Source organism: Mirounga leonina, unplaced genomic scaffold (assembly GCF_011800145.1).
Source record: "Mirounga leonina isolate KUSES-001 unplaced genomic scaffold, KU_Mleo_1.0 Mir_166, whole genome shotgun sequence".
NCBI lineage: Eukaryota > Metazoa > Chordata > Mammalia > Carnivora > Phocidae > Mirounga > Mirounga leonina.
Window position 1 is genome coordinate 31,388,217 of NW_023270418.1, and position 15,200 is coordinate 31,403,416.

Consider the following 15,200-nt stretch of genomic DNA (forward strand, 5'->3'; position numbering starts at 1 on the left):
AGAAGCAGACTCCCTGCTCAGCAGGGAGCCCCACACAGGGCTCGATCCCAGGACCCTGAGATCATGACCTGAGCTGAAGGCAGACGCTTAACTGACTGAGCCACCCAGGCGCCCCTCAATTGTACTTTTAAATTGCATTTTTCTATGGGGTGCCTGGGTGGCGCAGTCGGTTAAGTGACCGACTCTTGATTTCGGCTCAGCTCATGATCTCAGGGTTGTGCGATGGAGCCCCAGGTTGTGCTCCATGCTGGATGTGGAGTCTGCTTAAGATTCTCTCTCTCCCTCTCCCTCTGCCTGTCCCCCTGCCTTGTGCTCACGGGCACTAGCTCTCTCTCTCTCTCAAAATTGCATTTTTCTTTTTTCCTTTTTTTAAAGATTTTATTCATTTGAGAGAGATTGAGTACAAGCCAGGGAGAGAGGCAGAGGGAGAGGGAAAAGCAGACCCCTGCTGCAAAGAGAGCCCAACTTGGGGCTCGATCCCAGAACCCTGGGATCATGACCTGAGCCGAAGGCAGATGCCCAACCGACTGAGTGCCCCTAAATTGCATTTTTTTAAAAGATTTTATTTATTTATTTGACAGAGAGAGAGATAGCGAGAGCAGGAACACAAGCAGGGGGAGTGGGAGAGGGAGAAGCAGGCTCCCCGCTGAGCAGGGAGCCCAATGCGGGGCTCGATCCCAGGACCCTGGGATCATGACCTGAGCCGAAGGCAGACGCTTAATGACTGAGCCACCCAGGCGGCCTAAATTGCATTTTTCTAATGACATCTTTTCATGTGCTTACTTGCCATTTATATATCTTTTTTGGTTGTGTTTATTCCGTTTTTTTTTTTTTGCCAATGTAGTTACTGCGATGTTTATCTTTTTTATTGTTGAGTTGTAAGAGCTTTTACATATACTAGATACAAGTCCTTTGTCTATGTATGTTTTGAATATATTTTTCCCACTATGTGCTTTGCCTTTTCATTTTTTCTAACAGTCTTCAAAGAGTAGAAGTCTTAAATCTTACTTAAACCATTTATATACACAGTAACATGAAAGAATTTCAAAATAACTCTGTTGAGAGAGAAAAGCCAGGTTTTTTTTTTTTTTTTTTTAAAGATTTTATTTATTTATTTGAGAGAGTGAGCAAGCATGAGCTGGGTGAGGGGCAGAGGGAAAAGCAGGCTCTCCACAGAGCAGGGAGCCTGATGTGGGGCTGGAGCCCGGAATTGTGGGATCACGACCTGAGCTGAAGGCAGATGCTCAACTGACTGACCCACCCAGGCACCCCGAAAAGCCAGTTTTTAAAAAGTACATACAGTCTGGGGGCACCTGGATGGCTCAGTCGGTTGGGTGTCCGACTCTTGATTTTGTCTCGGGTCTTGAGGTGGTGGGATCGAGCCCGGCGTCAGGGTCCGCACACTCAGGATGAAGTCTGCTTGGGATTCTCTCCCTCTCCCTCTGCTCCTCCCCACACTTGTGCTCTCTAAACAAACAAACAAATAAATAAAATCTAAAAAATAAAAAGTACATGCAGTCTGGCTCCATTTATTTAAAATTCTCAAAAAAATGAAAACTAACCTGAAATAACAGCAGATTAGAAGTCGCCAAGGGGCACAAGGAAAACTTTTTAAAAAGATTTTATTTATTTATTTGACAGAGAGAGACAGAGCGAGAGCAGGAACACAAGTAGGGGGAGTGGGAGAGGGAGAAGCAGACTCCCCACTGGGACTCGATTCCAGGACCCTGGGATCATGATCTGAGCCGAAGGCAGACGCTTAACGACTGAGCCACCCAGGCGCCCCACAAGGAAAGCTTTTGGGTGACGTTGGCTTGATTTCGGTGTTGGTTTCATAGATGGGCACTGATGTCAAAACTCATCGAATTAGACACTTCAGATACTTTGTTGTACACCAGTAAAGCTGTCAAAGAAAGGATATGCACATACAAGGAAAAACACCTTTTGAACACCTTGCTGTGTTCTGCCCAAACACTAGGAAGATGGTGAAGATGCACAGGAAAATAATGGACCCTCTCCAGCAGCTCCAAGTCTTGACGCAGAGCGATTTAACGAAACGATGATCGTACGCCTCCATACAGCAGTGTGGAACTCCAGCTCCAGTCCCAATTCCTGCACCCACTGGCTGCGTGCACCTGGGAAAGTTATTTACCCCCTTTAAGCCTTGTTTTATTCTCCTGTCAAATGGCTATAATAATATCTTAGCCAGGATGCGGTCACAACGATCAGGCTAGGTATATCCCATATCCAGTGCACACCGGGGGGGGGGGGGACACAGACGCAGTGCCCTCATCCCCAAGGGTTCAGGGAGGGCTGGAGAGAGGCAGGGGCACGTGGCCGGAGCCGCAGAGAATGAATAGGAGTTTGTAGGATGGACAAGAGAAGAGTGACCTTCATCTGGAGAGAAGAGCGTGGGCAGCTCAAAGGTAGGAAAATGCAGGGCGCTGGAACCCAGGGTGGCTGGGGCCGGGGGCGGGGGGGAGGCTGGAAGCAGGGGAGAAGGAGAAGCTGGAGTGGCTGGCGGTTAAGGCCCTGGAACCCCAGAGAAGTTCGGGTTTTGCCCTGGAGAGCAGATGATGGAACACGACTCTGGCCGCGATGTCAGTGAGGAAAGACTGGAGGTCTGGGGACCAGGGCGTTGAGGGAGTGAGACACTTAGTCTGGGACTGAGGGAGACCGTGGCTTTGAGGAAGGCCCCTGGTTTCTGGCTTCAGGCGTGTAGGGCACAGAGGTGCCGGCCGTGAGAGGGACAGAGCCAGGCAGGCGGGGAGGTTCTGGGGCAGGTGAAGACAAGGAGGCGAGTGTTGCTGGACGGTTGCGTCTGAGAGGCCCAGGGGGTGTCCGAGGGATGAGAGGGGAGGGGCGGGAGCTCAGAAATAGGCCTTGGGGGGATGGGCCAGCTACCAGGGACCCTCCCGACGGTGACGTCAGAGGGGGTGGGACACTTGAGGACCGCGGGCCGAGGGCCCGGCAGAGCTTTTTGGCTTCTCCGTGCAGTTCAGTAGGCGCTGCGTCCTCTTCCTCCTGCCTCTTGAAGGTAGCTTCGTGCATTTATTTATTTATTCACTCATTCAGCCAATACTGACCGAGCGCGAGCGAGGCACCGTCCTGGGCCTGGAGATCCTGAGATGAACCAGCCGTCAAGGTCTGCGCCCTCGAGGAGGTGGCACCCTGAGGGACGACCAGATGACAGAGACTGTTCCATGGTCACCGGCCCCCGGGCTCGGAATGGAGCCTTGGGAGGTGGGCACAGGCAGGACCGTCGGACCTCACTCTCTCCCACCGCCGGAAGCTTTGACAGGTGATGTGTCCCCCTTGGAGAGTCTCAAACCCGCATTTCAGCTCGGGGCTGGACACCTCCTCGTGGGTGCTCTCCTCCCCGCGCCAGGTGCCCTCCGCCTGCTCCATTTCTCCCCCTGGCATCTCATCACGGCTCCCGCGGGCCCATCCCGCCTCCTCTCTCTCACTCGCCTCCCCCGTCGGTCTCCTGCCCTGCTCACCGTGGGTGCTGCCACCAGGCTGCCCTCCCTGTCATCTTCCCTAGGCTATGGCTGCCAGGGTGTCTTCCAGATCCACCGGACTACCGAGACCCTCCTCTGCTCCCTGCTCGTCCACTGTCACTGACCCCGGCAGGGTTCCCATCCAGATTCTTCTGTGCCCTCCTCACCTGCCTCCATCCAGCCTCTGACACCCACATCCCTGCTTGACCCGCAGCTCCTTCCTTCCCCCTAAAAGAACCGCTTTCTCCCCACACACAGCCCCTCACTGCCCCATCTCTGGCCTTCCCTCATGCCTTCCCCCCTTTCTGGAATATTCTCTGCCCTGCTCATCTCCGTGTATAAATCCCACTCCTTCCAGGTCTAGCTCAGAGCTCCCGCAGTGATGAAGCCTTACCGGACTGCCCTCTGCCCTCGCTAAAGCTGCCCTCGTCTCTCATCCTCCTGCGTGTTCCCTGAGCCTCCCGGAGGCCTGTGTTCCGGTTTCCCATCCAAGCCCTGCCTTAGCACCGGTCACCCCACCAGACGGTCACATCCCGCACTAGCCGGCTCCTTCGCTCGTAACAGTAACACACAGATTACTACTAGTCAGTAGCTGAGATCTGCAGCCAGGTACCCCGGCATACACACATACACACTCTCTGGGGCCCAGGCCGGTGACAGAGCAGACATGGGCCCATGCCATCTGCCCTGACTTGCACTTAGGAATGCTGGGTGCCCAGGAGTCAGGACAAGGGCCTCGTGGGCTGGAAGGAGGGTAGGCTTGCTGGAGGAGAAAGCATCTGAGTTAGGTCTTCGTGAAATGTTGGGGCTCACACACGCAGGGACAGATCACCCCAAGGGAGGGGCACAGCATGAGCCCAGAAGGCGATCGTCTGTGGGGTCACACCCTCAACTCCAGATGGTCCTCTGTCCCGAGCTGCTCCACGCCCCCACTGAGGTGTAGATCCCTCCAGCTCCCCGCCCTGCCTCCTTTCCCCAGCCTCCCCTACCTTCACCTTCTCTTGATTCCTTTGTCTCTCTTTCCACTGCTTTGAAACTCGCACTGTTTCTAATCTTTGATATCCCCTTGCATGTGGAAGCAGGGCACTGAAAAACACAGCTACCTGAGGGCTCTGTACCCTCGGCCCGAGCACAAGAACCTCAGCACATCCCTGTCTGCTACTGCTGAAGACCCAGGGCCACCTTGTTTTCCCATGTCCCGATGTGAGTGCTAATCACTGTCCTTTCTGCCTGACCCACTCTGGTCCCTTTCTCTGCTCACCATGGCTTTCTTGAATCCTGTTCCTTCCTTCTGGGCTCAAGGCCCTTCCTGGTAAGGCACATCTGAAAATTCTTCCAGCAAGAGTTTCTGAGGGGTCGATACTCGGAGCCTATGTGAGAAACACCTATTTTGCCCTCTGTTTTCATTCCCGTCTCTCCACCCCCCACACAGCTTCTGCACTGCCCACGCTCCCCGCACCGGACCTCCACAATCCTTCCTGACTGTGCTCTAGAAGATTCTGTTATTCCTTCTAGTCTTTTCCCGGGCTGCAGCCTGATGGATGTTTCTTTTTTCTTTTTTAAATTTTTATTTATTTGACAGAGAGACAGTGAGAGAAGGAACACAAGCAGAGGGAGAGGGAGAGGGAGAAGCAGGCTTCTCACGGAGCAGGGAGCCCGATGTGGGGCTCCATCCCAGGACCCTGGGACCATGACTTGCGCCGAAGGCAGAGGCTTAACAACTGAGCCACCCACGTGCCCCTGAATTTATTTTTTAAAAAGATTTTATTTATTTATTTGAGAAAGCATGAAGAGGGGAAGGGACAGAGGGAGAAGCAGACTCTCCCCTGAGCAGGGAGCCCATGCGGGACTCTATCCCAGGACCCCGGGATCATGACCTGAGCCAAAGGCAGATGCTTAACTGACTGAGCCACCCAGGTGTCCTCTTCCATGTGAATTTAAAAACCAGCTTGTCAATTTATACAAAGAAGCTGGCTGGAATTTTTTTTTTTTTTCCTGGCTGGAATTCTGATAAGGATTGTGTTGATCTGTAAATACATTTGGGGGAGTATTGCCATCTTAATAATATTAGGTTTTCGATCCATCAGTGTGGGACGTTCCCATTGACTCAGATATTCTTCAGTGTCACTCAACAATGTTTTGGTAGTTTTCAGAGTATAAATTTTGTGCTTCTTTTCTCAAATCTATCCTCAAATATTATTTATTTATTTGACAGAGAGAGAACAGGAGAGCATAAGCAGGGGGCGCAGCAGAGGGAGAGGGAGAAGCAGGCCCTCCGCTGAGCAGGGAGCTAGACGTGGGGCTCGATTCCCGGACCCTGGGATCATGACCTGAGCCGAAGGCAGACGCTTAACCGACTGAGCCACCCAGGAGCCCCTCAAATATTTTATTCTTTTGATGCTATTGTAAATGGAATTGTTTTCTTGATTTCCTTTTCAGATTGTTTATTGTTAGTTTATAGAAATACGATTTTTAAAATATTTATCTTGTATCTTGCAAGCTTGGTAGATGCCTTTATTAATTCTAATAGCTTTTGTGTGAATTCCTTAGGTTTTCTATATACAAGATCACGTCTTCTGCAAATAGAGTTTTACTTCTTCCTTTCCAATATAGATGCTTTTTATTTCTTCTTGCTAATTTCCCTGATCTGAACCTCCAGTACAATGTTGAATGAAGGTAGTGAAGTGGACATCCTTGTCTTGTTCCTGACCTTACAAAGAAAGTATTCAATCTTTCACCATTAAGTGTAATATTAGCTGTGGGTTTTTCATAGATGCCCTCATCAGGGGAAATTGCATTCTATTCCTGTATTTTGAGAGTTTTTATTATAAAAGTGTATTGGATTTTGTCAAATGCTTTTTTTGCATTTATTGAGATAATCATGTGTTTATTTTATTAATATAATGTATTACATTAATACAATGTATTGATATTATATATTACATTAATTATCAGATGTTAAACCAACTTTGCATTCTTAAGATAAATCCTTTTTATATGTTCTATATATATAATTCTTTTTATATGTTGCTAGATTTGGCTTACTGATTTGGGGATTTTTGCATCCATATTCATAAGAGGTTTTAGTTTATAGTTTTCTTGTGAAAGTTTATAGTTTTTTTAAGATTTTATTTATTTAAGATTTTATTTATTTATTTGAGAGAGAGAGAATGAGGGATAGAGAACACGAGAGGGAAGAGGGTCAGAGGGAGAAGCAGACTCCCTGCTGAGCAGGGAGCCCGATGCGGGACTCGATCCCGGGACTCCAGGATCATGACCTGAGCCGAAGGCAGTCGCTTAACCAACTGAGCCACCCAGGTGCCCCAAGATTTTATTTATTTATTTGACGGAGAGACACAGCGATAGAGGGAACACAAGCAGGGGAGTGGGAGAGGGAGAAGCAGGCTTCTCGCGGAGCAGGGAGCCCGACGTGGGGCTCAATCCCAGGACCCTGGGATCATGACCTGAGCCAAAGGCAGATGATTAACGACTGAGCCACCCAGGCGCCCCTCTTAGTCTCTGTTTCATTTATTTCTACTCTCATCTTTATCATTTCCTTCATTCCACATACTTCAGGTTTAGTTTTCTCTTCTTTTTTCCAGTATTTTAAAGTGAAAGTTTAGGTTATTGATTTGAGCTCCTTCTTCTTTTTAATATAGGCATTTACAGCAACAAATTTCCTTCTAGGCACTGCTTTGGTTGCATCCCATAAGCTTTGGTATGCTATGTCTTCATTTTCATTCATCTCAAAATATTTTCTGATTTCCTTTTTTATTTTTTCCTTGACTTTGAAATATGGTTATTTAAGAGTGTGTTGTTTTTAATTTCCACAAATTCCACAAATTTAATTTCCATTTCCCAAGTTTCTCACTATAATTGATTTCTAATTTCATTCAACTGTGTTCAGAGAACACACTTTCTATTATTTCTATACTTTTAAATTTATTGAGGCTTATTTTTTGGCTTGGCATGTGGTTCATCCTGAACACCATTCCATGTGTATTTGAGAAGAATTATATTCTGCTCTTTGGTCTCTTTCCCTTTCGAGGACTCTTGTAATTATACTGGGCCCACCTGGATAATCTAGGATAATCTATTTTAAGCTTAGCTGATTAGTAAACTTAATTCTATCTCTAACCTTAGTTCCCCCTTTTTCATGTAATATTCACAGGTTTTGTGGATTAGGATATGGACATTTGGGGGTGGGGTGAGGTCATTATTCTGCTTACGACAACAGGGAAGAACCATTAGAAGCTTCTTTTTTGGGTATCATGTTTGCCAAAAGAAAAACACCTCCCTCCCCACATAACCATTTTGGGGGAAGGCTATGTAACTTTTTTTTACAGGCAAAGTAATGTGGAGGCAAAGTAACTTTTTTTTTTTTTAAAGATTTTATTTATTTATTTGAGACAGAGAGAATGAGAGACAGAGAGCATGAGAGGGAGGAGGGTCAGAGGGAGAAGCAGACTCCCCGCCGAGCAGGGAGCCCGATGCGGGACTCGATCCCGGGACTCCAGGATCATGACCTGAGCCGAAGGCAGTCGCTTAACCAACTGAGCCACCCAGGCGCCCCTCAAAGTAACTTTAAAAAAAAAAGATTTTATTTATTTATTTGACAGAGAGAGCACAAGCAGGCGGAGCGGCAGAGGGAGAGGGAGAAGCAGGCTCCCCGCTGAGCAAGGGAACAGATACAGGGCTCGATCCCAGGACCCCAGGATCATGACCTGAGCCGAAGGCAGACGCTCAACTGACTAAACCACCCAGGCGCCCCGAGGCAAAGTAACTTTTGCCTTAAAATTATTCTCATGGTTTTGCAGACATTGAAGTGTCTTCTTTAATTCTCAATATTTGAATTATTTTAATTGTAGATTTTACTTATTTATTTGAGAGAGAGAGAGAGTGAGCACGAGCATGGAGCACTGTGTGTTTTTAGGTTTCAAATGTGTGAAAAGAGGGAATGGCTTGGAGACCATTTTAGAGGGCGTTGAGACATTGGAATAAAGCAATCCGACTGTGATCAAAGCAGAGACCTGCCTTCCGTAGCTTCAGTGACCCAAGAAGAGAAGTCCTAAATGCACCCTTAGAATTTGCACCCAGGTGCCCCAATTCTCAATATTTTAGACTTAGGACAAAGCTCAATTCAAATACTTTCTAAAATGAAATGTGGTTAACTGTCACATAAGACCCACCATTGTTTAACAACAGCTTTTCTGTTTCATGACTTAAATATCATAAAATAAGTAGAAAGATCACAAATGACAGGTTCTCCATATGGTAAGCTGTCAAGAAATAAAGCATGAGAGGGCGCCTGGGTGGCTCAGTTGGTTAAGCGACTGCCTTCGGCTCAGGTCATGATCCCGGAGTCCCTGGATCGAGTCCCACATTGGGCTCCCTGCTCGGCGGGGAGTCTGCTTCTCCCTCTGACCCTCTCCCCTCTCATGCTGTTTCTCTCTCTCTCTCTCTCAAATTAAAAAAAAAAAAGAAAGAAAGAAAGCTTGGACCATTAGCAAGTAGCTCTTGAAACCTCCCAGTGGGTTGAACAACAAATATTTTCTCCTGAAGTCTTTGGGTCCCTCTTAGCTAAGCTTAAATTTTCTATTTTATTGAAGGGAAAGATACCACCTGCAGGCAAAAGACAGAGGAAGGACTTTCCAAAGCACGTACATAATTCATACATTTATCATATATATATGTGTGTGTGAAGTATATGTGTATGCATACATACATATATAATTTCCTATTTATAAAAGTAATTCACACTGATAAAAACTTCAACCACAGAAATACTATGTTGAGGGGCGCCTGGGTGGCTCAGTCGGTTAAGCGTCTAACTTCAGCTCAGGTCATGATCTCAGGGTCCTGGGATCGAGCCCCACGACTGGCTCTCTGCTCAGTGGGGAGCCTGCTTCTCCCTCTCCCTCTGCTGTTCCCCCGGCTTGTGCTCTCTCTCTCTCTGTCAAATAAATAAATAAAAATCTTTTAAAAATACTATGTTGAGTTGCATGAAATTTCCAGTACTTCACTGTTTTTTGACCTACAAACACAGCAATTTCATACTGTTCAACCTAATAATATAGCAAGGAGAATTCCCTGTAATCTGCATGCCCTGAAGGGAACCAGTGGCATTTGGTGTGTGTATTTCTCCAGGCTGGAGAGTATGTCTGTGCATGTTCGTGGTCAGTGGAGTTATTACCACAATGATGTAGCACGGATTTTGCAACCCGCTTTCTAAACACTTTGTAGAGCAAAGCAAATCCTCGGACTGCTTGTGCTGCTTCCCCTCTCTGGGGCCTCCATTTCCTTATTTGTGGGCATGGAACTAATGGTCTGTGCCAGTTATTTATTGCCTCTCAGCTCCGAATTCATTATATTTGTCTGCTCTGTGAACGATGCATCTGGGCCCTTTAAATATTTTCCTTTGCCAAGTGGAACAATGCGAAACTTTGCCAGTAGAGGGCGCTGACAGCCATTTCTTGAGGCCGAAGTTTTGCTTCCCGGCTGTGATGCGCTTCTTCTCTCATCTGGCTTCTGCCGCAGGCCCAGCTTCTCCGGCTCAGCTCGCGCCCCAGGTACAGGCTCCTTCACAGGTAGCCAGCAGCACCCACCATCAGCTGCTTCCCCTTAGCACCCCACGCCCACCCTGGGAGCAGTGGAGTGCCTCTTCCCCAGCCCCCTAAAGCATGGCTTTCCAGCAAGTTCCATGGGGCCTGCGCGGGACTTCAGCAACGCCTCTACCATCCAAGGAGCTACAGCTGTTCCGTCTCCAACCAGGTCTGGAGCTCACACCTGGGGCTGGATGGGGGCCCTTCTCGCTGGGGGAGGAAGTGATCTATCTCAGCCCTGGGGATGAGGGCTGCTCCTTATATCTACTTTCCCGATATTCTTTAGAGTCATCTTTACTTCTGGGGTGCTCCAGTGGCTAAGTCGGTTAAGTGTCTGCCTTCGGCTCAGGTCATGATCTCAGGGTCCTGGGATCGAGCCCCGCATCGGGCTCCCTGCTCAGCGGGGAGCCTGCTTCTCCCTCTGCCTGCCGCTCCCCTGCTTGTGCTCTCTCTCTGTCAAATAAATAAAAATCTTAAAAAAAAAAGTCCTCTTTACTTCTTACTAGCTAATGCCTTGTTACTCCAGTCCCCTGTTACGGTTAATAATTCTTTATGTTAGACTTTTCCCGTTCAAATTACTCTGTGGTTTCTCTCAGACTGAAACAGATCCCACATATCCTTATGAGGCTGGGAAGGAGGGGGAGCGCTTAGCTCAGTGCCTGACAGGCAGGGAGGACTCAGAAAACAGCAGTGACGTCATTGTCACCATCCCTGTCCTTGTCACCATCCTGTCTCCACGCCAATACCTATAGAACAGCCTCTTCCTTATTAGCCGTTGCTGTGTTGTTGTTGTTTTTTTTTTAAGATTTTATTTATTTATTTGAGACAGAGAATGAGAGGGAGGAGGGTCAGAAGGAGAAGCAGACTCCCCGCTGAGCAGGGAGCCCGATGTGGGACTCGATCCCGGGACTCCAGGATCATGACCTGAGCTGAAGGCAGTTGCTCAACCAATTGAGCCACCCAGGCGCCCCGTTGCCGTGGTTTTGTGCTTTGCATGGAGTTTTGAATCCCTCCACTCCTGCGGGCCATGTGGATTACAACTCATTTCGGAGATCACAAGCAGCCCTTGAGCCACATCTACTGAACACCAGCTACACGCTCTGCACTGAAGCAGTTACCTATAGTAACTCACAAATCCTCACAACGTGCCTATTGTATTAGTTTCCACAAATTCAGTGGCTTAAAATTACACTCCTTTATTATTGTACACTTCCGGATGTCAGAAATCTAAGATGAAGGTGTTGGCAAAGCCATGTCCCTTCTTTTTTTTTTTTTGATTTTGTTTATTTATTTGACAGAGAGAGACACAGCGAGAGAGGGAACACAAACAGGGGGAGTGGGAGAGGGAGAAGCAGGCTGAGCAGGGAGCCCGATGCGGGACTTGATCCCGGGACTCCAGCATCATGACCTGAGCCGAAGGCAGATGCTTAACCAACTGAGCCACCCAGGCACCCCAAGGGCCATTTCCCTTCTAAGGAGTGCAGGGGAGAGGCTGACTTTTCCAGCTTCTAGAAGGCTGCCCGCATTCCTTTGCTCACGACCCCTCCCTCACATCGCTCCGTCCTCTTGCTCCCACTGGCACATGTACTATTCACTGAGATCCGCCTATAGCATCAGGCCCACGTGGATAATCCAGGATAACCTCCCCATCTCAAGATCCTTGACTTTTTTTTTTTAAGATTTTATTTATTTATTCATGAGAGACAGAGAGAGAGAGAGACAGAGAGAGAGAGAGACGCAGACTCCCTGCCAAGCAGGAGCCCGATGCGGGGCTCGATCCCAGGACCCCAGGACCACGACCTGAGCCGAAGGCAGACGCTCAACCATCTGGGCCACCCAGGCGCCCAAGATCCTTGACTTGATCACAACAGTGAAGTCCCTTTTACCATGTAAGGTAACATATTCCACAGGGTCCCAGGATTAAGAGGTGGACATGTGAACAGACTTTATTCAGCCTCACCCGTGGAATAAATACTATTATTTTACCCGTTTTGCAGATGAAGAAAACGAGGCACGAGGAGAGTAAGTAACTTGCCCACGGTCACACAACTCGTAAGGAGCAGAGCTGGGCTACAGGCAGTCTGGTTCCAAAAGCCACATTCTCTCAACTACACAACTTTGTATAAATCATTGCATACTAGAATGAGGGTTTGTGTAGCATACATTTCTAAAAGCAGAATTACTGGGGTGAAGTTTACCAGGTGTTGCCAAGTTGTCCTTCACTACAGCTGTGTCGGTTAATTCCCACCAGCAGCACCTAAAATCCAGAAGTTCTCTTCACCCCAACTCCAGATGCTTTGAGGGCAGAATATTACTTGAATACATAAAACCAAAGGATTTCTACAGCTCCTTATCAACTTGTTAACTGAGAAGTGTTTCTCTTTCACGAAAGGAGAGGAACAATACTCTCCCATTCATTAAAAAAAAGAAAAAAAAAAGTACAGTGAGAATAAAGAACCCTCAGTTTCCTGTGAAAAAAATAAAAATATTTGGTTACCTTAATGTATTGCAGGACTGAAAACACTGTCCTAACCTTGACTGTGACCCCAGCTTTATCTCCTTCTACTCTGCCTTGTCAGAGGCACCATGTTTGAGGGTTTGGTTTTCCCGCCTTGGTGGGTTGCTTCGTCTCCAGTGACATCTTCTGAAGATCCCTGGTTCATAAATCACTTCCATCACTTTCCAATTTCCCCCTCTTTATTTTGTATCCACACCACAAGGCTTGTCTACAACTTCCTTTTCGACGCCTTCCATTTCCCTTGGCAGGGTGCTACTTACTTGGGGCCAAGTACTTCTGTTAACCACAGGGGCTAATGCTTCGTTACTCTGAGAGTCGTCCGTTTACAGGCGAGGAACACGTGTGAAGTGACTTCCCAAGATCCCATAGACGTGGGATTCAACCCGAGGCATCTGCCTCCAGGTTCTGCCCGCTTGACATCTCACTGTACCTCCTCGGGAGCAGCTGGGCCCCTGGTGCCCCACAGAACGCATGTGTGCCGGCCACACCACGTCTCCACGTCATGGCGGGGCTTGGGGGGCTGCTTGGATTTGTCCCGGCTGGGGAGGCAGGCAGCCAGCAGCACAGGGCCCAGGCTGCCTCTTCCTATGTGTGAGCATTCAGAGCTTTGGGTTCCTCATCTGTAAGATGGGAAGAACACCAGTCCTCCCTCTTAGAGCAGCGATGGGGAAATGGTATTACCCCCATTTTGCAGTTGATGACACGGAGGCTCACGATGTGAGGGCAAGGTGGGCACAAGGAGAGAACTGGGGAAAGGGACGCTGTCCCCTTCCTAAGACGGTAGCCTCTCTGTGTTGAGTCCCACTGTAGAAGCAGGGTTAGTTAACAGAGAATCTGTAGGGAAAGCTCCCTTTCCTGGCTCTTCATTTGTAGCTCTGCTTTCCAGTGTGGCCTGTGCTGGACTTGGCCCCTACCTCCCTGCTGTCCCTCTGTGCGCTGGGGACTCCCAGATCTCCCTCCCCCTCAGCCCAGGGGCCTTTCCTTTCTGCACCTGTTTCCTCTCCAGGCAAGGCCCCCATGCACTGCACAGACCAAACACTTGGTAGGTGCTAAGAGAACATGCCACCAACTAAATGCCACCACATGAACCCTATGTTCTTAAACCGTCCCCTTCCACCGTGACTCCAAAGTGTCATCGCCATCCTTTCAAACTCACAAACACACAGCTCAGGCTCTGGCTTACCTCCCTGGTATGATAAAATTCTAGGCTCTGTATTCTGGCATTCAAGACCAATACTTGCTCCCCGCACCCCCACCGTGACTGTAAGCTTCCCGCCCCACAATATTGCAAATTCCATATTCGCGGTGTTGTCACTGTCTTCGTATAGAAGCTACACAGGAAAATCTCTAGCGGTTACTTCTATTCTGCTCTGAGCAGTCAACACCCTGTGCAACCCTCCGTGTGACCGTCCCTCACAGGTACTTGGACAAGGAGATGGAGACAATGAGTCTGTGCTGAGGGGCTGTTCTCCGTCAGGTGAGGTGCAGGGTACTGTTCGTTCCAATTTACAGATGAGGGAAGCAAGGCTTCCAGAGGATAAGGTAAGTTCCCACAGCCAGGGAGAGGGTGTGAGCAGGAATCTGAACCCAGCTCTGCTGACGTTAGCATCCCCGCTCTCGAATCTGCTCCCAAAGGCCTCCCAACTAACATTTCATAATCAGTTCTAAGATCTCACCCACACTCCATAGGTGTGGCTGCACGACTGTCCCCAACCCTGGGTCCCCTGAGACCCTACCTGAAGGGGGGTCATTGCCAGCCGAGTCTCTCCTGGACACTGGGCTCTGTCCAGCTAAGGGACTGGGTTCCCTCTAGTGTGACTGGCAATTGAGCTGCTGACACCACTTTGCCACAGAAAACCCCTACCTGCACGGGAAATGGGGAGCCTGGAAAAAATGCTGGCCTTGTAGACCACACAGCCAGGTCTGCGGGCCCAGGTGAGCAGGGGCCCGTCCTGGCCCTCTGGCCTCTTCTGGACGTTCTGTGCTCTTCCTCCTTCCTCCTCCACTCTTCTCTTTTCCTGGAGTTACTGCTTCTTCCCTCCCTGCCACAGGGTTCCTGGACGCCCCCTGGACCTTTGCTCCCCCACCTTGCTTCTCAGGCCCTCTGTCTCCTTGAGCTTCTTCCCTGGTCACTCAGTCATTCCACCAACACTGACGCCTCACTGGATCCTGGAGCCGCCCACTGGCTGCTGGAAGAGAACATATGGCTTGGGGACAATCGTCCTCCCTAAGCCTCTGTGTACCCCACTTCTTACTTCACCCCTTCACGTCTGTCTATGACTTCCTCTTCCGTCTCCCTGGCTCTCTTCCTCCAAGCCTCGGTTTCTCCATCCCCTGTCCCTTCTCAAGTTCTCATCCCCGTAATAAAGCTGGAAGGTGGACTTTACTATCACCCACATTTTAGATATAAGGACACAGAGGCTCAGAGAGTTTGCGTGACCGACCAGGGCCACACCCCCGGTAACTCGTGGCGCCCGGCCAGCAAGTGCTGGGCCCCGCTGCCTGGAGGCGGTCTCCGCGCCGCCGGCCCCGCCCACCGATCCCGCCCATGCCCCGCCCCTCGCCTGCCCCGCCCACCGA